The sequence below is a fragment of the Nesoenas mayeri genome, assembly GCF_963082525.1.
Source record: "Nesoenas mayeri genome assembly, chromosome: 3".
Taxonomy (NCBI): Eukaryota; Metazoa; Chordata; class Aves; order Columbiformes; family Columbidae; genus Nesoenas; species Nesoenas mayeri.
Window position 1 is genome coordinate 108512877 of NC_137544.1, and position 26738 is coordinate 108539614.

General features: G+C 45.9%; 1 protein-coding gene across 1 annotated transcript in view; it reads right to left on the reverse strand.

Moving 5' to 3' along the window:
* The window catches only part of LOC308038945 (phosphofurin acidic cluster sorting protein 2-like), a gene marked incomplete at both ends in the record, with an annotated part of 99580 nt that overhangs the window by 23125 nt on the left and 49717 nt on the right, over positions 1–26738 (reverse strand). The gene's annotated exons all lie outside the window — the stretch shown is intronic.

Consider the following 26738-nt stretch of genomic DNA (forward strand, 5'->3'; position numbering starts at 1 on the left):
TGTTTATTTATAAACCAAAGCACTTAAATCCACTCTTATCCTGGACTTAGTTAAGGCAAATATTCACATGCAGACATCACAACTTGGCTCTTCTCTTGCACAGAGATAACTTGGGAAGCTGGGGGGCAGGTGCCCTGTGGGAAGCCTCATACAGCAGAGCCACCCTGACAGCCTCAAATCTTGGAGACTCAGCACGTTAAGTGGCATTTCCAGGAAAAAGCCACAAAGGAGCCTGAGGCTGAGTGAGAAGAGCTACTTTTGCTGCTTGAAGGATTAGTCAGTGCCTGTGAGACGGCCAGCCACCCTGATCTCCTGCCTAGGAGCCTGCAACAGGACTCACACAGGGACTACTTGTGAGGAACAATGTGTCAGGGAGCACAGGCCAAACATGTTTTTACAACAAGCAACATGAGAACACACATTTTGCAAGCTAGCCTCTGTATGCTATGCTCAATGTTTGCAGTGCTGCAGCCAGCAGTACCCAGGACTTTTGTGGATACCATTGTGCTGTACCTGAGATTTAGGCCACCCTTCCTGGAGAACAGATGTGTCACTACCAAATGCGTTTCTGTCTGACACACTATGCTCTCTGAAGGCCAAATCTATTCCTCCCTGCCTTTTTGCCCCCCCCCCCCCTACTTTTTTTTAAGGAAAAAAACATGCTCTTGCTATGCTGACATACAGCAACAGTGTAGAACCGCTCAGAGGTAGAATGATAGTGGAAAGGGAAGCATAGAAGCATAGACAGCCAGGTTCAGGGTTTAGCAAGGACTCTCCTCCTACCATGTGCCTGCTTTCCCTGCTAAAATTATTTCAGCTGGTGCAGAAGGTTTGCTGGACTGTGACTGCAACCCTGCTGCTCAGTCCTTTGATGCTGGTAGCCAGGCATGGTGGACACCAGAAGTGAGGACCCTGGGAGCACAGGCAAGCTCTACCCATCTCTTTGCTAGATGTTCTGGAGTCCTTCAGCCAAAGCCCCCTCAGCCTGTACACCCCAGCACTGCAATCAGTGATCCCATCTCTGTCCACCCTTCCCCTCTGAGCCTCTGCTTGTAGAAAAGGGAGAAATCTTATCTAGGGCAGGCTTCTTTCTCCCCAGAAATATGTAGGCAAGGTTAGGAGTGAGCTCCTCATGAAGCATGGCCAAAGATGAGGAGGCCACCTCTAGGGCCGGGAGGGCAGGACTCAGTGTTAGCCAGAAAGATGGGGTATAGCAACCACACCAGATGTACTAAGGAAGAACTTGCAAAGAGGCTAAGCTTAGCTAACATTGTCACTAACTAGTGCTAACTTTGACTGTCTCTAGTCCCTAAACAAGCCACAGAGAGGAATTAGGCTTGAATGTCTAATACAAAGACAGAACCATCTGCTAATTTTCCATAGAAGCATTTATCTAGTCATAATATTTACCTGCATTGGAGAAGTTATCCCCAAAAGATTAAAACTTCCACAAGGACATATCAAGTCTTAATCTGAGGATATTGAAAGATTATAATTCTACTTGGCTATTGTTCTCATTGTAAAAGCACTCCTTATCTGAACTAGTCCACTCATTAGCTCTTCATGCTCCTTTCTGAGGCACTCAGGACTCCCATCAGTACCTGATATTTTTCCTCAAGGAAGAATACATGCATACTGATCAGCTCTGCCCACTTGGGTAGCCCTTTTATCTCTGATAAGGCACTTTAAAGCTTTCTTATTCTTCTTTTACCTCTTTCCAGTTTTCAAGATCTCATTTACACAGTGGGAGATCCTGTACACTGCCCCTGGTTCTTCCCATACCACATGCAGGTTTCCCCCTTCCACCCTCTGCTCTTAACCCACTCAAACATCTCATTAGCTCAGGTATAGCCTGTACCCTGCAACTCCAACTCCTTCCCAGAACAGTGCTTTCTAAAATACTACTACCCTTCCCACAGGGATTAGCACACATATTCTGGAGTCTAAATGTACTTCTTTGCAGCACAAGAGCCCACAATTTTTAAAAGGGAGCTCCTTAGCATCTTGGTTGTCCCTGATGACCCTCTTTTGATCTGTTACTTAACCAAATCCCGTATCACCCAGCTCCATGTCACCACTACGTGTGGCACCAGTACTGGACAGCAGTGGGTCCCATGCTAATCCCTGCAGATCTCTGTAGGACAGGATTGATCTACAGTATGCTTCACAGAACACTTCAGCCAAATCCTATGGCAACTACCACATGGACTTGCCCAAAACTGATTACTGTGTGATCCCCCCAAAACACTGAACTTTTTTGGTAGATTAGTTATAAATCTGGATCTACTTGCTCATATAATTAAAACAGGATAAGTAACACCTGTTCTCGAGCTATGGAACTACTGCAAGGACTTTATATTGAGTTGTGGTTAACAAGACTGTATAACACCCTGACAGGAACAAGGACTGAAATCAACAAGGAAAATGAGCTTCAATGAGACAGTCTGACAGGCTCCTGGATCTCCAGTACTCCTACATTTTACTGCTGTTCCTTTACTGGTGAGAGGTACTCACCGTTTCCTGGTATTATCTTCAAAAATGCTGCCTTCTTTCCATCACTAACTGGGATGGCCAGTCAGCCAAAAATCCCCTTTCTTGATTGTGGCTTTTTAAGCATGCAAAAAAATAAAGTAGCTCCTATGTTTAATTCACTCTGCTCTACCTTGTTATTCAACCTGGTGCCAAGCAGGAGCACACACTGCTGACCAAGGAGATAACAAGCAGGAGTACATGTTCACATACACACATTCACACCTCCACCAGTGCCACCACCTCCAGCTAAGATGATGGTAATGAAACAGAGCACATGCACATACACACAAACACCTGCATCGTGACAGCACCACTCCTGCTAAGGACCAGGCACAGAGTGCACTGACACACATGCACACAGACAGACAGACACTCTTGCTTCACTAAGCAAGCACTGACTTTCGAAGTCGAGATTATGAACTGCAAGCAATTACACCAAAATAAGACTGAGGGGGGAAAAGAAAAAAAAAGGAGAGAGAGAGAAGCAAACCCAGGAACTCATGAGTTAACTGTTTGACAACATTAAAACCTCTAAAGTAAAATTAGAAAATTTGAGTATGCAGTTTTCTAGAGTATGTCTTAGACACTGAAGTCATACTTTGAAAACACCCCAAAGCATCATTCCAGGCACATTTTTCCTTTTTTTTTTTTTTTTTTTTTCCTGCTCCAGGTTGCTGCTTTCCAGCTGTTTCCTTCCTCTCCAGTTAAATGACAAATGTGGAGTTTTTGCTCTGAAGTCTGAAGAAACACTTATAACACCATCATCAACCTGGCCTGTGAATTCATCTTGAAAAGCAAAGCTCCTGTAACATCTGCATGTTGTGAAATTCAGTGTCATCAGCAAAGCACTCGCTCCAGCTGTTGTTTGCAAATTCATCCAACCTCCTGTCCCAGCAGGTGACTGCTGCTCACAGATGACACACACAGCAGCTAGTTTTACTGTTGCATTTCAAGGCTGATGTTTCAGTGAACTCCACACATCTCTGAAGCCCCTGATGCTGGGGGAATACAAACCAGAGGTACAATTCCCAAGGATGGCAGGGAGGGAAGGAAAACAGGATGAAAATACATCTGTGCACAGTACAGGAGAAGCAGCGCTTTTCCCATAAGCCTGAGAGCAACTGTTAAGGAGAGGAAAACAATTTTGACCTACCTACCTACCTCAGTAGAAAAGATTTGGAGGCACACCATACACAGTGGGGGAGCAGCAGCTCTAGAAGAACCCTGCAAAATTGGAGTTGCACAACTCTCCAAAACTTAACCACAACCTGGCATAGGTGCCTGGCAGAGAAGCAGCTTGAGCTCTTTGTAAACAAGGAACCTCAGACATCTCTTTCTGCACAGGGCAAAGGCATTGGGGAGACAGAGGTGCCAAGGAGCACTTCTACTGGGATTGTTCATTGAAGGTGAAGGGTAGTCTAAAGTAAGGCAGCAACGAGGGCTCTCTGAATGGTATATATGGCCACTAACAAGATATAAAACCTTAATAGCAGGCCTCACACTGCTTTGAATAGACACGGTACATTTCTCCTGCTGGCACCCTGGGCTGTTCAGTGCTTGGCTTACTGGCTACAGGTGAGTGGCAGCTCATTCTCTGGGCAGGATTATTTTCCTGAACATTTGCACTGAATTCCTTGTGTGGCAGCAGTCTGGTTCCCTGTTTTTTGCCTGTAGCTCACATATGCCACCTACAAATGTTAGAGCATGTCCACCTTTCCCAGCACTGGCCCTCCACACGTCCTCATCAATGATACCACCCTTATTAGCTGCATAATTGTGGGCTAAGCCTTCAATAGCAGCAGTTTATCAGCTCCTCAATATTTTTTCTGAGTTTGACAGCTCAGGTTTGCCTTTCAAGGAGATACCAACCTCTGAGACTGGGCTTCTGCAGAGAATGCCAGATATTCAGTGGGGCTCACAAGGTATGGGACACTCCTGCACCCCTGCTGTGCAGCACCTATTTCCCTCAACGCCATCCACTAGAGGGCAGAAGGTAACCAGGACCAGACACTCTGGCCGATGGGGATGCTCCTGTGACCGGCTAGTCTCATAGAGAAGTTTTAGAGGGGTGTCCAGCCCTACAGCTCACCTCTGACAGTGGCCAAAGCAGGTGCCAAGGGAAGAGCACACAAACGGGATGCAAGTAGTGAGATACTGGCTGGAATGCACTCTGTCATAGCTCTCTGAAGTACAAGATACTCCCTGAGCTGTAAGTGATGTGTATGCACAAGACACCACCGATGCACACAGAGGGGAGGAGAGACCTACTCTACTTTCAGAAACGAAGTCCCTGCTCCCAGCAAACAGGAGTGATGAACTGGGTCAGCAGCAGGCTCTTCATCAAGTTCTGCAGTTCAGGCATCAGGATGGGTAGGTGGGCTAGTTACATGCTCTAAGATGAGCTGGGATGAAGGCTGACAGCCTGCTTTGAGAGCCTCCCCCATGGAAAATACAACAGCACACAAGGCTTGCTAGCACACTCTTGCCTCTCTGCCCTCCAGCAATTGCAACTGCTGCAGCTTGGGAAGGGCAAGGAAAGATAGCTGTGCTGAAGTGGTATAACACAGTAGGATGCAGAGGCCAAAAGCTGTGACAGCACCCTTCTGGGGTGCTCAAAGAAAGAGTGAGGGCTAGGGCCACCAAATGCCTGCTGTGTATCAGGTCCCCCAGCTAAGCTATGCAGGGTGATGTGCAGCACAACGGCTGGTGCTGAGTAGCAACCATCTTCTTGCCTTGAGAAAGGCATTTTGGCTCCCCAGTGTCCTGGCTGACAGCAGCTTGCTGCTACCAATAGCACACATCTGCTGTGCTGCTGGGTCCAGAGCTCACTTCTGTTACTGCAAATTGCAGTAAGTTTGACTTATCCCAATTCCCCAGAGTCCTTCCAAAAGCAAATCCCAAAGCATGAGGGACAGGAAGACAAAACTCCCCAGGTTGCTACTTCCCTTTATTTCCTGTAAAGCATTTTTAACTAAAAGAGGGAAGATTCAGTCTATACATGAGGAAGAAATTTTTTACAATGAGGGTGGTGAAACACTGGCACAAGTTGCCCAGAGAGGTGGTAGATGCCCCATCCCTGGAAACATTCAGGGCCAGGCTGGACAAGGCTTGAAGCAACCTGATCTAGTTGAAGATGTCCCTGCTCATTGAAGGGGGGTTGGACTAGATGACTTTTAAATGTCCCTTCCAAGCCAAATTATTTTATGATTCTATGATTTCAGAGTTTTTGGCTCTGCCTGCCTTAGGAAATCCAGGATTTTTTCCCAAGTGACTATTACCAGTCCACTCCATCATCCTACCTTCTTCCAAGTGCCCCTAGACAGACCAAACCCAAGGCCAAAGCTCAGACATTCTGGAGGACCAGCTGACACTCTTCTTCCTTTTATCTCTGAGGGTTATAACAGCAAAGGAATGTAAAGGCCATGCTATGAAGGGATTCCTTCTCCTCACAGCAGCAAGCTGGCTGCAGTACACAGGAGGAGGACTGAGGGCAATGGCATGCTGGGAACAGCAAAGAATGCCAGTGTCAGCAAGGTATCCATTACCAAGAGCAAGACAGCACCCTCAGTCAGGACAAATGAGAGACAACGGGAAGAAAACAGTGTCCTGCAAGTAGATACATCCACCTTTCCTTGTCTTTGTGGCCAGCTGCCTACAGCTGCCCCGAGTCCTCCTCACAGCCTTGTGTCCTGGCTAGCATATGCCCTTGGGATGGCCGTTTGATATAGACTGCAGCTTCTTTTCAAAGAGGCCAGTGCAGGCCCTGCCAGTGCAACACATTAAATGGGACCTCAGCACCACTGTATTGAGTTGGAGCACCTCATTTTTTCATTTTTCCTATCCTCACAGGAGAGAAAGCCTACCCCAACAGGCCTCACTGTTCTCATCTGACTGGGCAGTCCATGAAAGGTCACCATCTCACAGTGCATGTCCATTTATCAGGCATGCCCTGCTCTGATCAGCCCTTGGAAAACTGTCTGACTCTTTAATCTCTGGGTAGATGATCTTTGGTTTGGTCAGTGAGTTGCCCTTGAGCTTGCTGCACCCAGCTGCTCTACTAAAAACACTCAAAAGCAGCTTTTCCACAGTGTCCCGCAGGGACCATGCACGGTTCTGCCCAGGAGTCCTGCCCTCCTATCACAAGCTCTTAGCACTCCTCTGTGTTCAGATATATATTTCATAGTACTGAGGTACCACTGAGATGGCACAGCTGCTCACAGCAGATGCCCAGGAAAGAACAGGTCACACCTCAAAAAGATACAACAGTTAGAACAAGGCATAGCAGACATACCAGGCTGGGTTAAATGCACCTACAAGATAAGAGAGGCTCAGAGAAGGGACAAGAACATTGACAGACCATGTGCATGTCTCAGCCAGCAGCTGTAGCTACTGTTGATCACCAGCAACAGCTATCAGAGCTGCTTGCTACCTGTGTGAAAGCAGCCAGGTGTGAGGGAAGATTGAGCACAGGCAGTAAATGGATTCACTGATTTTGTCTCGAATATATAAGATTCACTCTGCATTACAGAAGAGATCTGTTGGATTTATCTAAGATCTAAATCTTTCTAAATACCTAACATGATGTGCAAAGCCATCCTCTTCTCCATGGCTTTTGAAACTGCTATATGATAGCCGTAGCCAAACTGCAGCCAAAACTGTTCTTGGACCAGCCCCTATGTTTCTTTCACAAAGTTTTAACAGGTTTTGCTTTTGAAATATCCTTGTTAAAAGAGATCAGTCAAGATGCATTATTGAATGTATACCAGCCCTAAACATGGGGAGTAACACAAGATGAGGCAGATAAACCAACAGCAGTGCTGTGCTCAGGGTACATAGTACTATTTTTTCTGAAAGCTATTCTATATCTACTACAGGCTTTCAGTTGCTTTTGTGTTGCCAAAATGTTAACAGGCAGGTAGTGCATATGGAAGAAGATCTGAACTACTCAAAGTACTGCATTTCTGATGAAAGAATGGCTGCTCAGGACAAGTGCTAACATCAAGATTGCCCTGCTTGTTTGCTGCCCGTGGCATAGTGAGGAAGGGTGGGCTGTTTCAAGCAGTAGGGCAATGAAACAGAGGCATGAGAATGCATGGCTTCCTCACTGCCATTGCAGAGGCCATGGCATCCCAAATCAGGACAGAGTGAGACCAGCTGCAATGGAAAAACAGCTCTCACACAAATGCTTGGCCAAGGCCATACAACAAATCAGGGACAGGGCAATAGGTACAGACTGAAACACAGGAGGCTCCATCTAAACATGAGGGGAAACTTTTTACTTTCAGGGTGGCAGAGCACTGGAACAGGCTGCCCAGAGAGGTTGTGGAGTCTCCTTCTCTGGAGACATTCAAAACCCACTTGGACACATTCCTGTGCAATCCGCTCTAGGTGAACCTGCTTTAGCAGGTGGGTTGGACTAGATGATCTCCAGAGGTCACTTCCAACCCCAACCATTCTGTGATTCCGTGAGTATTCCCCATTATCCAGCATCCCCACTACACACAGACAGCAGTGACAACTTCAACCCAGCAAAGCTGCCTGGGATTCCCACTGTCAGGCATGCAGCCGACCACTCCAGAACACATGTGCTTTCCTTCTGAAGGCTGCTGGTCTGTTCTCTGAGGTTGGGGCACGCCTCGTCACGTGGGCAAGTGTATGCCAGCATCTCTCCATGCACATTGCTTCTAAACAAGACAGATGCGGCTTTCTCAGACTGATACAAATGCAATAGTGGAAGCAATTAAAAGATAAGTTTATATGATTAAATGCTCCTGTCCTATTCTCAGTCAGATTTTTCTAAGCACAACTGTCCTTTGCAGGCTCCATAGCTACAGACAGCTCCACAGTTTTGGACAGCAGCTGTTTGTGTTGTGGACTCATGCCTAGTACACAAGTGCTTGCTGCTATGCACATTTTCAGGATGGCTCAATGTAGGACACTGTACACAGTAGACAGAAAGACAGATAAATCAACATATTACCTGAATGCCACCTCTTGACCTAAGGACTGATTTCTCCTTAGAAATGCCACTTCCTGACTCACCCTTGCTGTGGACTAGAGAGCTCCCACATGCTTTGCTAGTGTGCTGGTTTGACTGAAAATGGGTTAATTTTCTTCATGCAGATAGAAACCTTTCTTTTCCATAGTTAGCATGCTCATTATTTGGACTTTGTTTGAGAACAAGAGATAACACCCCAGCACAGAGTTAATGTTCTTAATTGCTCTGGTCTGAGAGCCAAGGACATTCTGAGCACTCTGCCCACAGGGGTGAGGCATCAAGGAAGGGGGACAAGATGGGGCAGAGCTTGACTGACATCCAGACTGATCAATAAGAATGTTCCATCCCATTAGTGTCATGCTAATTATTTAAGGAGTCAGGGCCCTCCAGTTTGCTCTCTTGCTCTTCTCTTCTGCTCTCTTTCGCTCCAGTTTGCTCTGGGGCACAGCCAGGGGAGTTCTGGTTGGGATGTTTATTGTGGATGGAGTTTGTGGGGAATTGCCTTGAGTATCTTTTTTTTTTATCAATCAATCAATCAATCAATCAATCTATCTATCTATAGATAGATAGATAGATATATTTACTAGTAGTGTATTAGTATTTTGTTATTTTATTAAACTGTGTTTATGTCAATCCAAGTTTCTCGCTTCCCTTTTGATTCTCTCCCCTATTGGAGGGGGGTGAGGAAGGGGGTGAGTGAGCGGCTATCGTGGTTGCATTGCTAGCTCGGGTTAAACCATGACAGCTAGCCGGTGTAACAAATCACACACAAGACATGCATCCTTCCTACCCGGATCTCAGGCGTCATTCCTGCCCGTGCAGCTAGTCCCACTGTGGGAGGAAGAGCAGCTGCTAATGTGGCTCCAGGCCTACCCAGCACCACAAATTCCAGGCAGGATGAGCGGTGCCTCTGTATGCTGTCAGTACAGAACCTTGGCAACAGCAAACAGATCACTACAGCCTGTCAGCATCGGCAGGGTTATTCCTGCCGCTCCTTCTTAGCAAGTCTGCTCTCTCCAGACAGAATTCAATATAGAACTCTGCCCAGGAGAGCATATGAGCTAGGAGGGACTGAATGGAGAGTTAAGGCAGGCACCACTGTTCACTACAGCCTTTGGCACATCCAGCTTTCCTCTGTGCTATTCAACACTTCCTTTCTGAGCCAAGCCACTGTAGGGAAGAGCTGCTCCATCTCTGATGGTACCGGCACAGCCCTGGACCCAGCACAGCTACCAGCCAGGCTGCTACTGTTTTATTGCAGCTTCATGCCTGTATATGAAACTGCACTAAATGCCTCCCTCACACAGGACAGCTCTGCTCCAAAAGCCTCCAGCCTGGCCAAATAGGCAATATAACTAAGACAAAACACAAGGAACAGATGCCAATAACAAGGTAGAGAATGGCCAGCTCTCCACTCTGATGGGGCTGCAGCTTCAACATTTGAACTGACACATTTTGCTGGCTATGAGGCTTCCCTGCACCAGTCATGTGGTTTTTAAATTTCTTTCCTTCTGCTCTTCCATAAAAACTAAACGAAGTTGCCCAACAGGTTCAAAATATGAGCGGAAAAACTGCATGTTGCAAAATTATTTCCCTGCTAACATTTAATTTGATTCAGGTCAGATACAAAAACCTGGCACCTAATAATGTCATTTTAGAGTCTGGTCATGCTGCTCTGTGCTAGAAAAAGTCAGCAACAGAAAAATGCCCTACCAAAGCATAATGGCTTAGTATTATCGTCCCCAGGATCTGCACAGGCTGGAACACTACTATTTCAATAACGTTGCTGTCCTGTGTTCCCAAATGTATTCAGCCTCTGTTCACAGGTTTCCCCACTAGTTTTGCTTTAAGTCTTTTCCTCTTAAACAGTTCATAATTGTGTACCCACCTGTACCTCCATACTGCAGTGCTGCTGAAAACACTGCTTTTCGCCCACCACTTCAGACCTCTGTGTCTCTGTGGACTACTTCCCAGGAGGATGAAAAAGACTGACTAAAAGTCAGCTTGAATTTTCTGCCTGGAGTTTCCCAACGGGTTTTTAACCTCTCTGATACATAGGTCTCTTAAACCACTGGTCTAGACTAGTGAGGCCACTGTGCTGACCACATACAACACAAGGACCCTTGTCTGAAAAGTGGGGGAGCTATGAAAGGACAGCTTTTAAAATCATGGGAGAACAATCACTCTGTGCATTCAGTGTCAAAAGCAAGATCAGATGATGTAATGGAAACTGTGAGATCTGCCTAGAAAGACCTTATGGGCTGCTCCAACCTGTCACTGTCACAAACGTACCAGAACTATCTCTCACAACACATGGCAAGGAGCTGCAGCTTACCTGGTGCTATAGAACAGTTTTCCCTTTAGCACAGAGATGCCTGCAAATATTCTAGTGTGCGCTGCTTCTCCTTGTCAGTGAGCTTCAGAATAGCCCCTCCTGGCAGAGACGTCCATTTCGTCACAACCACTGCAATCGAAAGCTGCTGGGCTGTTTCTACCCAACCACGCATGCTTTTCTGAGGCAGAGATGCCACACAACCCATGCAGCATAGTGGAAATGAGAAGGCTCATGCTCAATCCATAGCTGAGTGGTACCACTGTATTTACCAGAAAATCCCAGCAATAGAACAGTGCCTTGTGCTCAGGTCCACTTCTGTAAGATCAGGCTCTCTGGGAACAGGCATCCAGAAGCACAGACTAGCTGCCCTGCCAAAGAAGAGGAACTGTGTCCAGGGAGCAGCCTGAGCTCCAGCAGGCCAGAGAAAAGGCAGTTTCCCATTGAGGACTTCTCCAGGCACTGCCTGCAGTCATTCATGCTTGCTGGCACCACCAGATTACCCCACAGGCCACAAGGTTGCCCAACAGGCACAGCCCCTGCTCTCCAGCTTGGGCTCAGCAGTGTCAGGCAGTTCCAGACAGGATGACCAGGCCCCAGGGGCTCCAGCAAGCAGCACACAGACTGAGCAGATGACACTCTGTGCACCTGGAGATGCTCAATTCCAGCCACTCTCCCAAGGAAAAAGGACATTGTTTCCAAGGATCACTGTGCCCATTCAGCATCTCAGCAAGCTGGAAGCAAAGCCAAGACCTATGATGACAGACATTTTGTCTAGCAAAAGGATCTGTGAATAACTTGGTGCACCTCCTCACCACATCCTCTATTACAGCCACACTGGCCACATTCAGCCATCCAAAGACACTCCGGCCAAGAAAATTTTAATTTCTAACATACATGAAGAATTCAACACCCACTTATTCTCTTCAACCACTTATTCTCTTCAAAGCAAATTTTTGTAGTGCTCATCAGAGCACCAGAGTGCCTATTGGAGAATTCGGAAAATAGAGGGACAGGTGGTTTATCACGCAATCCTTCCCACAAATTCATGGTAATCTGTGGCTGAAGTGAAGGATTTCCTGCATAATAAGTGCACACAAAACCACGTGGTACAACAGAGGTGCTCCTTTATACCCATTATCTGGGCATGTGTTGGCCAAGTCAAACCTGTATGTTCAGATACAGTGTCCCTGTTTTCTTTCTAAAGTACTCTGAATTTTATACAGGAGGTCATTAAACGTTTCTGAAACGAGTCATCCCCAGCTCTTCTACATAGCCTGTTAGAAAAATGTATGCTAGTGCACATACCTTGGGACTGGCCCACAGGCACCTCTGCACCAGCCAACTGAAGCAGAAGCGACAAAAATGCGGCTTTTTTGCTTCACTGGTCAAACTGTAAAAGAAGCCTATAAACAAGATAAAAGCTAATTCAAGCCCAGAATAATACTGAAAAGTTTTGAAAACAGCCATGAGGGGACACCTCTGAATCTGAGTCTGTCTAACACAGAGGAAGTGTAAGCAGAGCAAGCAATAAGACTGCAAGTGACTCTGAAATTCTAGCCAGTCACAATGTTTAAGAGAAGGACATAAGCCTAGGGACAACAACATCAGGGGAGCAAACTTAACTAAAGGCCCAGGATCTGGACATACCAATAGGGTAACCACTCAAAGGAAAAGCCTGGTTGAGAAATATTTGGCAGTTCTCTAACAGAAATGCTGTAAAGGCATCAGACAACCCACCCTAATGCCTGAAGGTAGGGGCACTGTCGTAGTTTAACCTGAGCTAGCAATATAACCATGACAGCCACTTGCACACTCCCCTCCTGCCCCCAATCCCCAAATAGGGGAGAGAATCAAAGAGGAAGGGAGAAACTTGCATTGAAATAAACACAGTTCAGTAAAATAATGAAATAGCACTAACATACTACTACTACTACTATATATAAAATGAAAACAGAATATAAAAATATACTCAATGCAATTCCTCACAAATTCTGTCCACAACAAGCATCCAGTCTCAGGAAGCAGCACCTGGTTCCGAACAGCCGATCCCCGAGAGAGAAGAGAGAAGAGAGAAAAAGGCTGAAAGCCCCAGAGGTCTCTGCAAACAGCAGGATGGCAAAAGGCCAAACTAAAGAAACTCCCAAACAGAGCTCCTCTGAACAGGTCTCTGTCCTGACTCCAACCAAAGCTAGCCAGAAGATCCTAATTCTCTTTAAATACGAAGCATGATGCTAATGGGATGGAATATTCTTATTGATAAGTCTAGATGTCAATCTAGGTCTGCCTCATCTATGTCCCCCTTAATCGATGCCTCACACCTGTGGAGAGCACTCAGAATGTCCTTGGCTCTCAGACCAGAGCAATAAAAAACATTAACTCTGTTCTGGGGTGTTATCTTCTTGTTCCCAAACTAAGTTCAAACAATAACCATGCTAGCTACAAAAAAAAAAAGAAAGGTTTCTAACTGCATGAAGGAAAATTAACTCGTTTTCAGTCAAACCAGCAGGCGCACAGCAGCCTGCCCAGATGGCACTGCCTTCAGTTCCCAGGACCAAGAAGCAAGCATCTAAAATATGCAACTAAGTAAAATTACCAAGGGCATGAACAGCAATATGCAGAAATCAGAACAAAACACAAGCCTAGAGAAGCCAAGGTCCCCAAAGCATTAATCAGCTTCTCAGTAGCATGTTATATTCACTGGTGCTCAGTTTGCAGCTATAAATAGGCTGCCAGTTCAAAGGAGGGGTGAATCTCTTCCTCAGGATAATTGCATACAGAGAAGAGGCAGAGGAAGCTGTTCCCCCAGATAGGCTGAAGAGCGTTGCTACCCAGTTACAAAAGCATTGGGTCTTTTGTTAGCAAGATTCTTTGGGTGCAAACACCCTACTCTTCCCTCTGTCGCGGGGGAGTGTAAGATAGAAGAAAAGAGATTCTACATCAGATCACCACCATTGCTTCTCATTGTAAGTGGTAGGCAGCAGGATCAGCCCGGTTGTGGTGGTGGGGATAGAGGCACAGAGGCTGAGGTGAGACACAGGTTCACAATACCTAGAGACCCAGCAACTTTCCAGAATCCTGGAAGCTGCATAGACCATCTGACATGCTCAGAGTACCTCGCCTCACAAACACAAGCCATATGTCCAGCAGTGGCAGGGCCAGGGACACCCAGCCCAACAGCAGCAGTCCTGGCGGGAGATGCTTAGAGCTGCTCTCTGGACCAACCTGACACAGGAGAAGCAGTTTCACCACTGTCACTACAGATATAGAATTCTTCCCCCAACATCTGCACTAGAGCAGCAGCCCAGCATCTCTAGGATTCCCATATTCAGCCCAGTCTGTCCTACAGTAGATAAAGCTACATCTCATCAGCTCCCCACTAACAAGCACTCATAGCCAACATAGCATGCCCCAGAGCCATGTCACAATATAGGGAAGTCCCACCCAACCTTAAGTCCCACCCAGCCTCTCATCCACTGTAACCCTGGCAATGCTGTCTGGAAGAACCATTTTGCAGTATCACTGTGGTCGTCTCCAGTATCAAGCACACTGACACACTGAGGGATCAGGTGTTGAGTTTGATCTTGTCCACAGAAGCAAATACCACCAAGGTCCTCTGGTGTTACCTACACATAAAGATGCTTGTTTAAAGGGAATAAGCAGTTGTGATGGGCAATTCCACACAGAACAATGTGGGCCTTTACAGACCTGTAGTGCAGCCAACCCTGCTTTGTACAAAGGGGAAAGACAGCCCAGGAATTGAATTAGCAACAGGGAGAATTAAAATAGGTTTGTAGCTTGAAAGAAGGAAGAAGGTCTGGGAATCTCCCTTCCAAGGCATCAGCCATTGATGGAGGAGGCTTTTACTTCAGCAAGGCTAAAGGGTGACGCTATGCAACCAGAGAGGAAAGCGCTACAGTGCTTTTGAGAGGAAAGGCAGAAGTGCTTACTAAGGTCCACAACCAACTACTACACTGCTTGCCAGAACTTCTCTGCCAATACCCCTGTGAGGCTGAACAGTGTGATTTCGAACTGCCACAGTAGGTTCAGCTGCATTCTCTGCAGCTTCTTTTACCTGATGAAGGGTATATGCCAAGCCGGCACTCATTCAGGTTTTTTAACATGCACTGAAATTGCATTGGCAAATTTAAATACAGCTATACGAGCATAATCTCTGCTTAAAATCATCATGTCATTAGAGAAGCAGGTACAGGTTAGTTAAAATTGGACCCCACTGAAGTTACTCCTGCCCTCATCAAGAACATATACGACGCTGCCGTCCTTCACACTGCAACAGCCAAAGCATATGCAGCACAGGGCCAAGGCTGTGAGACAAAATTTACTTGCTTAAAAGCAACTAACTCTCCAGCACTGTCACAAGGCACAAGATGATCTGATATTACTCTAGTCAAAAGTGAGTACTCTGCATGTAGAAATCAGCCTTGTTCACTGCAGAGGTTTTGTGAGCTTTTTCTGAAACCTGCTTTGTTTCATTTGCACACAATCATTCCGAATTATCCCACATATCCCAAGCAATCTAACTCATGTTCAATGTCAAAGGGGCTTCCAGGTAGCATCCATCCATGGTCTGTGTCATCAGAGGAGATGAAAGGTGACAGTAAGGGTGGAATGGGAACAAAGAAACCGCACAATCAAAGGAAGGAAGAAGGTTTGCATCCAAAGAAGAGGTAAGAGCATCTTGCAATAGCAGGACCACTGTAGGCAAAAACTGCAACTTCTGGGGAAGCCAAGAATGGAGTCAAGTAGCAAGTCCTGGTAGCACAGCACCTGTCCTTGAAAATCACCTTCCCAGGACCTGCAGATTACAGGGTACAGTTGCAAAGTGTAACTGGTCCTCACTCTTGCTAATAAAGTACACAGTCCTGCCCAGACCCCAAGCCAGATTTGTCAGTCATGGATGTACACTAACACTTTTCAGGTGGGTGTGTGTTCTGGGGACCACACAACAGTGGCTCTTCATCTGGGCTGAGAACCTCCATCATTTAGTAGTCCTTGGTCTCCCTTCAGATTTCATTATACTTGAGCCTCAGTGCAGCAATAATATTTGCAAAAAGTTCTATTTAATTTCCTCTGTAACTGCTTTTCTCCAAAGCAGATGTACAGATAAAGGCCAAGCCAGCACATCTTAGAGTGAACAAAAAGTTGAGATATTCTATTAAAATCTCCTAGAAAAGAGAAATACACCTTAAGAATACATGAAAATTTTAACAACCATCCTACTATACAGCTAATAAAAAACATTTTTTTGTGAACTTGAAAAAAGATTTTGCAGTAAAATTGCTTCATATCTTTAAAAACTCAAAGTGACCACAGGGAACGCAGCAGTCTGACATCTGGAGCCAGATTTATTAGGTTGATGCAAAAGTAATTGTGGTTTTGGACCATGAATTTTATATCATTATAACTAGGCTCAAACACATCTTTATTAACCGAAATAGGAACCATTACAATCAACGCATTTTTGCCAACAAGAAATAAGTTTGTTTATTCCTGTTGCGTAAAAATCCATGCTTCAAGAAACTCTTGGAAAGCATTTTCTGCATCCTGATGGTTGTTGAAGTGTTTTCCATGCAAAAAGTTGTTGAGATGCTTGAAGAAGTGGTAGCCAGTTAGCGAGAATTCTGCTGAATATGGCGGATGAGGCAAAACTTCGTAGCCCACTTTGTTTGACTTGTGCGATGTGCAGTCAGGCGTTGTGGAGAAGAATTGGGCCCTTTCTGTTGACCAGTGCTAGTGGCAGACGTTGTCATTTTTGATGGCTCTCATTATTTGTTGAGCATACTTCTCAGATTACAGAATCACAGAGTGTTAGGGATTGGAAGGGACCTCAAAAGATCATCTAGTCCAATCCCCCGGCCGGAGCAGGAACACCCAGATGAGACTACACAGGGATGTGTCCAGGTGGGTGTTGAATGTCTCCGGAGTAGGAGACTCCACAACCTCCCAGCGCAGCCTGTTCCAGGCTCTGTTACCCTCACTGAGAAGAAGGTTCTTCTCATATTTAAGTGGAACCTCTTGTGTTCCAGTTTGAGCCCATTACCCCTTGTCCTGTCATTGGTTGTTACTGAGAAGAGCCTGGCTCCATCCTCGTGACACTTACCCTTTATATATTTATAAACATTAATAAGGTCACCCCTCAGTCTCCTCTTCTCCAAGCTAAAGAGACCCAGTTCCCTCAGCATTTCCTCATATGGGTGATGCTCCACTCCCTTGATCATCTTTGTTGCCCTGCACTGGACTCTCTCCAGTGGTTCCCTGTCCTTCTTGAACTGAGGGGCCCAGAACTGGACACAATATTCCAGATGTGGTCTCACCAGGGCAGAGTAGAGGGGAAGGAGAACCTCTCTGGACCTACTAACCACCCCCCTTCTTATACACCCCAGGATGCCATTGGCCTTCCTGGCCACAAGGGCACAGTGCTGGCTCATGGTCATCCTGCTGTCCACCAGGACCCCCAGGTCCCTTTCCCCTACGCTGCTCCCTAACAGGTTGTTCTCCAACTTATACCGGAACCTGGGCTTGTTCCTACCGAGATGCAAGACTCTACACTTTCCCTTGTTATATTTCATTAATTTTTTCCCCGCCCAACTCTCCAGCCTGTCCAGGTCCCGCTGGATGGCAGCACAGCCTTCTGGTGTGTCAGCCACTCCTCCCAGCTTGGTGTCATCAGTAAACTTGCTGATTGTACACTCTAGTCCCTCATCCAAATAACTGATGAATATACTGAATAATACTGGTCCCAGTACTGACCCTTGAGGCACTCCACTAGATACAGGCCTCCAACTGGACTCTGCACCACTGACCACGACTAGATGTAAGAGTTTCACCAGGATTCAGAAGGTTGTAGTGGATCAGCAGCAGAGCACCAAACAGTGATCATTTGGTGCAAGTATGGCTTTAAGAAGCGCTTGGGAGGTTCTTCACGTTCCAACCACTGAGCTGGTCATCACCGGTTGTTGTATAGAATCCACTTGTCATCGCCATCACAATCTGATCAAGAAATGGATTTTCGGTCAGCTCATGAAGCACTCACTTATCGAGCTTTTCCACCTTTCCAATTTGGATCAAATATCAAATGACTGTAGAATGGTCAATGTTGAGTTTTCCAGCAACTTCTTGTGTAGCTGTAAGAGGGTCAGCTTCAATGATTGCTCTCAATTGGTTGTTGTCAACTTCCGATGGCCGGCCACTGTGCTCCTCATCTTCAAGGCTCTCATCTCCCTTGTTCAACTTCTTGAACCACAACATAAGCTCATTTTCTTCAAAATGGGTCAGAGCTGTAGTACCAAATGCTAATAGTAATGCTGCTGCTACTGCTAGCAGGCTCCCCAGGGCTCTGCTGCATCCTTGCTTCTGCTTTCTGGAGCATCTCAGTTATATGTAAAAAGCTTTATGTACCTTCTTTGAGTATTTTTCTTATTCGAGTTCAAAATGGGTTGTAAAGCAGTGGAGACAACTTACAGCATCAACAATGCATTTGGAACTGCTAATGAACTTACAGGAGGAAAGACAGCAGGGAGTTTGCATGTGATTTGGTACACATTACATTGGTGACCATTGAATCATTCTGGTTGGAAAACACCTTTAAGATCATTGAGTCCAACTGTTAAACCAACACTGTCAAGTCCATCTCTAAATTATCTTCCTAAGAACCTAATCTACGCATCTTTTAAACACCCCCAGGGATGGTGATTCAACCACTGCCCAGGGCAGCCTGTTCCAATGCCCGACAAGCCTTTCCAGGAAGAAATTGTTCCTAATATCCAATCTAAACCTCCCCTTGCACAAATTAAGGCCATTTCCTCTCATCCTATCACTTGTTACTTGGGAGAAGAGACCAACACCTTCCATGCTAAAACCTCCTTTCAGGTAGTTGTAGACAGAGATAAGGTCTCCCCTCAACAGCTATGCTATAGGTAAGTAGTAAAGAAGTTTCCAGAGACAGATTACTGACTTCAATCTGCTTCTGTAAGAAGGTACATAAAGCTTTTTACATATAACTGAGATGCTCCAGAAAGCAGAAGCAAGGATGCAGCAGAGCCCTGGGGAGCCTGCTAGCAGTAGCAGCAGCATTACTATTAGCATTTGGTACTACAGCTCTGACCCATTTTGAAGAAAACGAGCTTATGTTGTCTGACAGCCTTGCATGTTTCTCTTGTCACTATCAAAAGGGAGAAGGGATCCAACAGAATCACACAGAATCACAGAATGTTAGGGATTGGAAGGGACCTCAAAAGATCATCTAGTTCAATCCCCCTGCCAGAGCAGGAACACCTAGATGAGGTTACACAGGGATGTGTCCAGGCGGGTTTTGAATGTCTCCAGAGTAGGAGACTCCACAACCCCCCTGGGCAGCCTGTTTCAGGCTCTGTTACCCTTACTGAGAAGAAGTTTCTTCTCAAACTTAAGTGGAACCTCTTGTGTTCCACTATCACCCCAGCCTCTGAGGACTCCTATTAGCAGCATACAGATCTTGAACTCTGTCAAAGAGGCCTGAGATCCATTGCATTTGTGCTGGCACAAGTCAAAGATATGTGCACACTGTCAGAAGTAATTAACATGAAGATGCATTGACCTTGTTGTGCCTAAAAATTTTTCTCTTCATCGGCCCAATATTTTTAGGATAAGTCCTAGTGAGATTTCTGAAGCAAACCTCCCTCCCTGGGACATGCCTTTATGATATGAACTGGTGAGGCACTTCTATCTTGAAATGTATGCCTCCAGCTGAGTCTGGCATTTTAAGACACCCACATTTTATGCTTTTGATCTAGATCTGTACTTCAGTCCCAAAGCATTGGCAGAGCAGGAGACTGAGGTTGGCTTCTTGGTACATATTACTCCCATATTCAAAGACTAGTTACTGGGCTAAGAACTGGCAACATAAGGCACTCTTGCTTACATCACCCAAAATCAATTCTATTCACAGAAAATGGCATAAAGCCATCAAGGTTCTTGAAAACCTGACCTGCCTCACTAACATAAACCAAACTGTGTTCTCCCATTTTGGAAGTGGTCCAGCACCTACCGGAAGCAGCAACATTGAATAAATTTATTTCACACTTGAGGCAGCTGAAAAACTCAGCACCCACTTGACTACCAGCTACACATGTCTAGAAAGAGGAAGCGACAAGTTAGTTCTACCTAAATGCTGATTGTCCTTAGCAATGCAAGGACAGGTGTAACTTCCACAACAGAAGAACAGCTGCTGCTGTTCACAAGGTTTCTCCTCTGTCCAGCCTTATGCACACACTGTCATAAGAACAGTCATTCTTAAAAGGAAAGCATTTTTGTTCTCCATGGTCAAACAGGAGCCCCAGGTACAGTACAAGGTCATAGCAGGACACACTGGTGCCCTCCCAAGACTTGTCAGTCTATATATATCCTGCAAGTCCAGAAAGCTGTTAAAAAGCCCATTTCCAAGGTAGCAAAGCCTCAGACACACAAGAGCCACAATGCTGCACCTCCCAATGTCTTCTGCAGGCTGCAAGTCACTGTGCCAGCCAGTGGCACAGAATAAGCCCCTCCTTGTCCATGTCCACACTTCATTTCCTGCTGTGGCAAACTCAAGTAAGTATGTCCTGCAAGTTGCTGCCTTGTGTAGCAATGCACAAATACAGCCTATGCAAATGCAAACATGCCCACAGCCAAACTCTGTTCTTTGACTGTCTTTACCAGACTGTGAGCAATGTATACCATAAGACCCTTCCTTTACCAGGCACTGTCTCCAGTAGATAACACGTGGCCATGAAAACAAGATGGATATGGGAAGGAAAGCCAACTTGCTGCAAACCACTCCCACCACAGGCTGGCCTGGGATATGCTGTTTCTAAGGGAACGCAGATCAGGGTACAGTGCCAAAAGTTCCTCCTGCCAGAGCACTCATCTGACAAGAGTCCTGCAGCAGCATATTGCACATCTTTGAAGATCTCTCAGGTAAGAGGAAAGAGACCCACATGGACCAGGCTCAAAATACTCCAGCTGGGAGAATGAGGGGTGAAAACAAGCCAGCCAGGTTGCCGGAAGTTGGACAGCAATGCTCAGCTCCCATTGAGCCTGGTCTGAACTGGACTCAATGTTTCTTTGGCTGAACAAGTTTCTCTTCCACTGCTGTAATGGAAGAGAAGCAATAGCACACATTATCCCCCCGGCTCTTCCCCTCCAGATAAAGAGCAACTAGCCAAAACAGAGCTGTTTGTATTCATCTCTTCATTTTAGCTATTGTGACAGATCACTGAAGCTTGGACAATTCACCTTATCCTCCCACCCCACTACACTACTTAGCAAAACTGCTGGTCATTCAGTCACATCTCCTCAACACCCTCCAGCACTGTTCCTTCTTTCAGATGAGAAAGCAGAATGCAGAAATGGAAAGTGAGATGCCCAAGATCACAGAGAAGTTGGACCCTAAGGTGCCACTTCGAACTTGCACCTCAGGTCAACAGGTGCCAGTCTAGCAGGAGCTGGTATTTTATACAGGCCTTTATGACTTACATTCATGCCACAAATCTCTTCAACAAAAACAGATGAAGGTGGATTGTGTTGGGCTCTTATCGTCTTCATCAAATCTCCTTCTCTACCTCCAGATATTCCCAACAGGCAGATTTCCTTGACCTACTTTTCCAGAAGAAGAGAAGTTTCATCTACTTCCCCTGAATTGCAATGAGTTTCCATATGCCAGCAAGCAGCTCCTTGGGAGCAGGGGAATGAGCAGCCAGCACTTCCTAGGAGGAACAGCCACACCATGAGAGAACCAGAAGCCCCCATGCCCTGCCATCAACGAAGGCCCACCCAAACATCCATGTATATTGCAGCACAAAGATGGGGGTAGCAACATTAGATGCAAGCTGGGCTCTGTATGTGAACAGATATATTTCCCCATGGAAAGTATAAATACATTCCATTTGTGCACATCTCTGTACACAGAAACTGGAGAAGGAGAGGCCCAGAAGCACTCACTCTCCTGTCTCCATGAGCCCTCTAGTAGATATTATAATGTTGTCATCCCTCCCCAAATGCTCAGAGCCTCTCTATGAACTGGCTGGATCCTTGCACAGGCAAAATGCAGGCATGAGGACTGCCAAGAGGCAATAGCAACCACCTTGGAGGGGAGGTCACCAAGATAAACCGTGGGTTCCCCATTCCACCTTTTCAGTTTTCAGGTTCTCATTTCTGAGACCAGACATGAACATTTGCAATGCAAGGGGATCATCCTACAGCCCTGGCAGATGAAGTACCTGTGAGACCAGAGTTTGAAATGTGACCTGTTTCAGCACATGGATTTGCACACCCTCAGAGCTCCTGTGCAACCACAGAGTGCAGACCAATCCTGGGTGCCTGAGCAGGCATTGCACATTTAATGGATTAGAGCTAAACTGCCAAGTGTTGACAAGTGAGCTCTGTTTTCCCAGTGTCTGGAACAGTACATGTTTTCTGTTCCCAGATATTTCTTCCTCACTTTCCACTGCACTATGAACTGTCAGCCTCTTAAAATGGGAGATCAGAACATCTGGCTGGCAGAGTTTTGAAATAAATATGCCTGAACAGCTGAGGCACTGGGGACATGAGCAGAGGTATACAATAAAATACTTGCTACTGCACTACTGCATGTGATATGAATATTAAAAAAACATAGAGCTCATCAAAACTTGTAGCTGGTTCAGAATGTTGCCACAGTAAACTCAGTCACTTGTCTCCAGCTGCCAGAGTGCCTCACATAACGGCTTCTGATTGGAATGTACTCCTTAAACCATGCTTTATGGCTTCCCTGGGATTAAGCATCAACGATCCTCTTTCTAAGGAAAGGCAAGAAGTCTAATATCACACCATACTTCATAAAAAAAAAAAAAACGGATGAAGAAATATGCCCACTTTAAATACCTGTGTTGATCTCTGGAAATTTCAAGGGCTCCAAACCAATATTTTGCCAAGAAGGGACATGTCAGATTCTCAACACTCTCAAGTCAAAAAGAAATAAAAGACTGAGCCCGAACAGCTCAACTTGCATTCCTGAAATGCAAACCTAAGCTACATCCACGTCTTCAGCACAATATAACAAACCCTCCCTAAAAATTCACAGTATCACAGTATGCTTGGGATTGGAAGGGACCTCAAAAGATCATCTAGTCCAATCCCCCTGCTGGAGCAGGAACGCATAAGTGAGGTCACACAGGAACATGTCCAGGCGGGTTTTGAATGTCTCCAGGGAAGGAGACTCCACAACCCCCTTGGGCAGCCTGTTCCAGTGCTCTGTCACCCTCACTGAGGAGAAGTTTTTTCTCAAATTTAAGTGGAACCTCTTGTGTTCCAGCTTGATCCCATTACCTCCTTGTCCTATCATTGTTTGCCACCGAGAAGAGCCTGGTGCCATCCTTGTGGCACTCACCCTTTATATATTCGTAAGCATTAATAAGGCCACCCCTCAGTCTCCTCCAAACTAAAGAGACCCAGCTCCCTCAGCCTTTCTTCATAAGGGAGATGCTCCACTCCCTTAATCATCTTTGTTGCCCTATGCTGGACCCTCTCCAGCAGTTCCCTGTCCTTCTTGAACTGAGGGGCCCAGAACTGGACACAATATTCCAGATGGGGTCTCACCAGAGCAGAGGGGAAGGAGAACCTCTCTCGATCTACTAACCATCCCCCTTCTAATACACCCCAAGATGCCATTGGCCTTCCTGGCCACAAGGGCACAGTGCTGGCTCATGGTCATCCTGTTGTCTACCAGGACCCCCAGGTCCCTTTCCCCTACACTGCTCTCTAATATGTAATTTCCCAACCTATACTGGAACCTGGGGTTGTTCCTGCCCAGATGCAGGACTCTACACTTTCCCTTGTTAAATTTCATCAGGTTATTCCCCGCCCAACTCTCCAGCCTGTCCAGGTCCCTGCAGCCGGAGACCTGAACAGACACTGTTCGGGACAGAACCTCAGTCTGCGTTGCCACAGTCTGAGACAAGCTCTCCTTCTGGAGGCGACCATGGTTGTCAGCAGTCTGGGATGCTGGCAATGAGTTAGAGGGGCTGACAAGCAACAAGTGCTCTCTGCACCCTGCTGCACAAGCTTCCACACCTGTTGCTGCAGCACAGTGTGGGTGGGACTCACCAGCTGCACAAGCTGGTTGCTCCTCCCTGCACCTGGTGGGCAGCGACTAGTCAGGGAGCTAAAGCTCTACAGAAAGTATGTGTGTGTGTGTGTGAAAGACAGTCCCTCAGGAGACACTCCCTGGGCTGGAGTTCTTCAGTACTATAACAGTCTTCTCCAAGAAGAAATATTTCTGTTTAGGATTATACTGAGCAGGTACCTGAGTGCAGATCCCTCCAGATCTCTACTGGTGAGATTTCACCATGACAACTGACTATGTATTCCTGCTATTTATTTAAACAATTATTTATCTATGTGAGGACTTTTCCCTTTGTTCCACAGCTGCTTTTTAAGAAGTTCCTCTGAGAAACCTTGCTGAAGGCCTTTTGGAAATCAAAGTAGTGCGTCAACTGGATCTCACAGTTCTTATGCCTCAACATTTCCAAAACATCTGACAGGTAAATCTTCTTTTTGCAAAGGGGCCCATACATCAACATTGTATCCATTCATGTGCTCCACTAACTCTGTTCTTTAGCTTCTATTAGTGTGGTTGATGTTGACTAGTCTACAATTACTCAAATCTCCCTTAAAACCCTCAGAAAAGTGTAGCTTCCCATGAGCCACTCCCATTCCTCTGGAAAAGTCACTGGCTGAAGCAAGAGGTTATATATTGCACTCAGTCCAGCTATTCCAGACTGCTCTCTGTCCAGACTGCTCCTGGGAATCTAATCCTGGGCTACTTGCTCAAGTTTTTCCCCCATCTTTTCCATAAGTTCTCCTGCTACCACTTCAAGTTGTAAAAAGCTTTTCCAATGCACCCACTATAGAGAAAGGTTTCAGCCAAGGAAGCACCCAAGCTGTTCACCTTCAGAGACAGGGGGCTGTGCTTGCTCTTCTTATGCTCTTTCTGTAAACATTCTGTCAGCCACAGTTAGGACTTGTGGCTATGGCAGTTCTAGACCAAAACAGTACAGACATATTCATGTTCTTAGGTTCACCCTAACCAAACCAGTGATCATGCAGATATCAAGATATGTACCACTTAGTAGGACACTTACTTGGGTTATTTTTCATTTTGTTAAAGGCTTTGCAGTCTCAAACTGCATTAGAATAAAGTTCATTCATTCAAACTAAGAAAACAGCAGAACTACAGCAAGGCTACATGAGTACCTTTAATACAGCCTTGTTTAATGTTCTTGTTTCAAACTTCTCTAACAGTGGTTATGCATGTCCATGCTTCTTGTATTGCAATCCCCCCAAACTCTTTTGCAAAAGGAATTTAATCTTCTAAATCAAGAAATATACAAAACTATTCAAATAAAAGAATTCTCCATTCTTGGATAAGAGTTTCTTGGTAAATGACTGGCATCACAGCTTCAACTGTGTGACACTGCCTGTGCAGTGACCAACACTTCTGTGTGAGGCTGAGCTGTTAGTATCACCTTTTCCACCTGAATAAGAATACCAAAGCCCCCTTCCTTTGCAACCAAGGCATGAGAAGGGATGACAAACCAATTTTGGTTTGTCACAGTGATTCTCAAGGTTTATTCATCCTCAGATGGAAAATCCTTCCCTGAAAACAACTTCAGTCTATGAGCTAGACCATCACATCAGAAGGGACAAGCAAAGAAGCATAGCCACTGATGCTAAATTATATGAAGTTACTCTTTCTCAAGCCTCCCATTTTTTTAGCCTTAAAGAAAGAGAAAGAACAGAGTCTGGCAGACTCTGAAAGGTGTCAGACACATTGCTGAACCTATAAAGCTCCCAGAAGTGTGGAAGGAAGTAACACTAACACCAAGACTTTAGCAGAGAGCTTCTCCAGAACACACACAGCTACATCAGACATCCTCTCCTTCCCTCCTCTAAAAAGGCCTCCAGAGTTCCTGCAGGCACATTCAGCTGGTGATGTGCAAAGACACTGTCACAGCACACCATAGCAGCAGAAAGTCATAGAGCCGGTGCTGCAGCACCCAGTGCCCTCTGTCACATACATGCTGCCATGTCAGCCTGCACTGTCCACATTTATAGGCACTGCATTGAAACCCCAGCAGTTGGAGATGCGGTGGGGGAAGCACAGAGGTGTGCTCCCTGCAAACAGATTGGCACAGCTCCCCTAGCAACTGAGACAGCAGAGAAAAGGTCTTTTTGCCAGCTTTCTACATACCAGCTGCCTGCACAGTATCTGCACTAGTAGCTGCTTCCCCAGCACACACACAGGAGGCATCAGGCACAACCCTGGGAAGAGAGCACCTTTTCTGCAGCCAGAGTGCAAAAGTCAGCTCTTTTCCTGAAAATGATACTTTAACGTAATCTTGTTGGACACCTTTAACTGCCCCTCTGCCAAGTTACAACTGCTCATCCTGTTTTCTTTTGGTACACAGGTCATTAATGAGGTATCTGAGCAAGAATAGCCTGCAGATTCACCCTAGGAAATTATCTTAGCGAAGGACTCACAAATCAGACAATGGCTCAGAATGACCAGAAGATGCCCCAGTGAGAACCTGCTCCAAAAGAGTTCTCAGCTCTTGGACCTGTGGCTTCCCTAAAATTACCAGTCAGTAACAAACCGCTCAACCACAAGTGTACCCTCCTCAGTACAAGTCACAGAAGACAGTCAGACCCTAGGGAAGGTTAACCCCAGACATCATGAATCACAGCACAACTAACGGTTCTCTCACTCTCAGTTAAAGCAGACAGAATCTCCCCACACTGATTACTACACTATTCGTAGTCAATAAAACAATGTATTACTGTGAGACACTGCTTCTCCTCGTT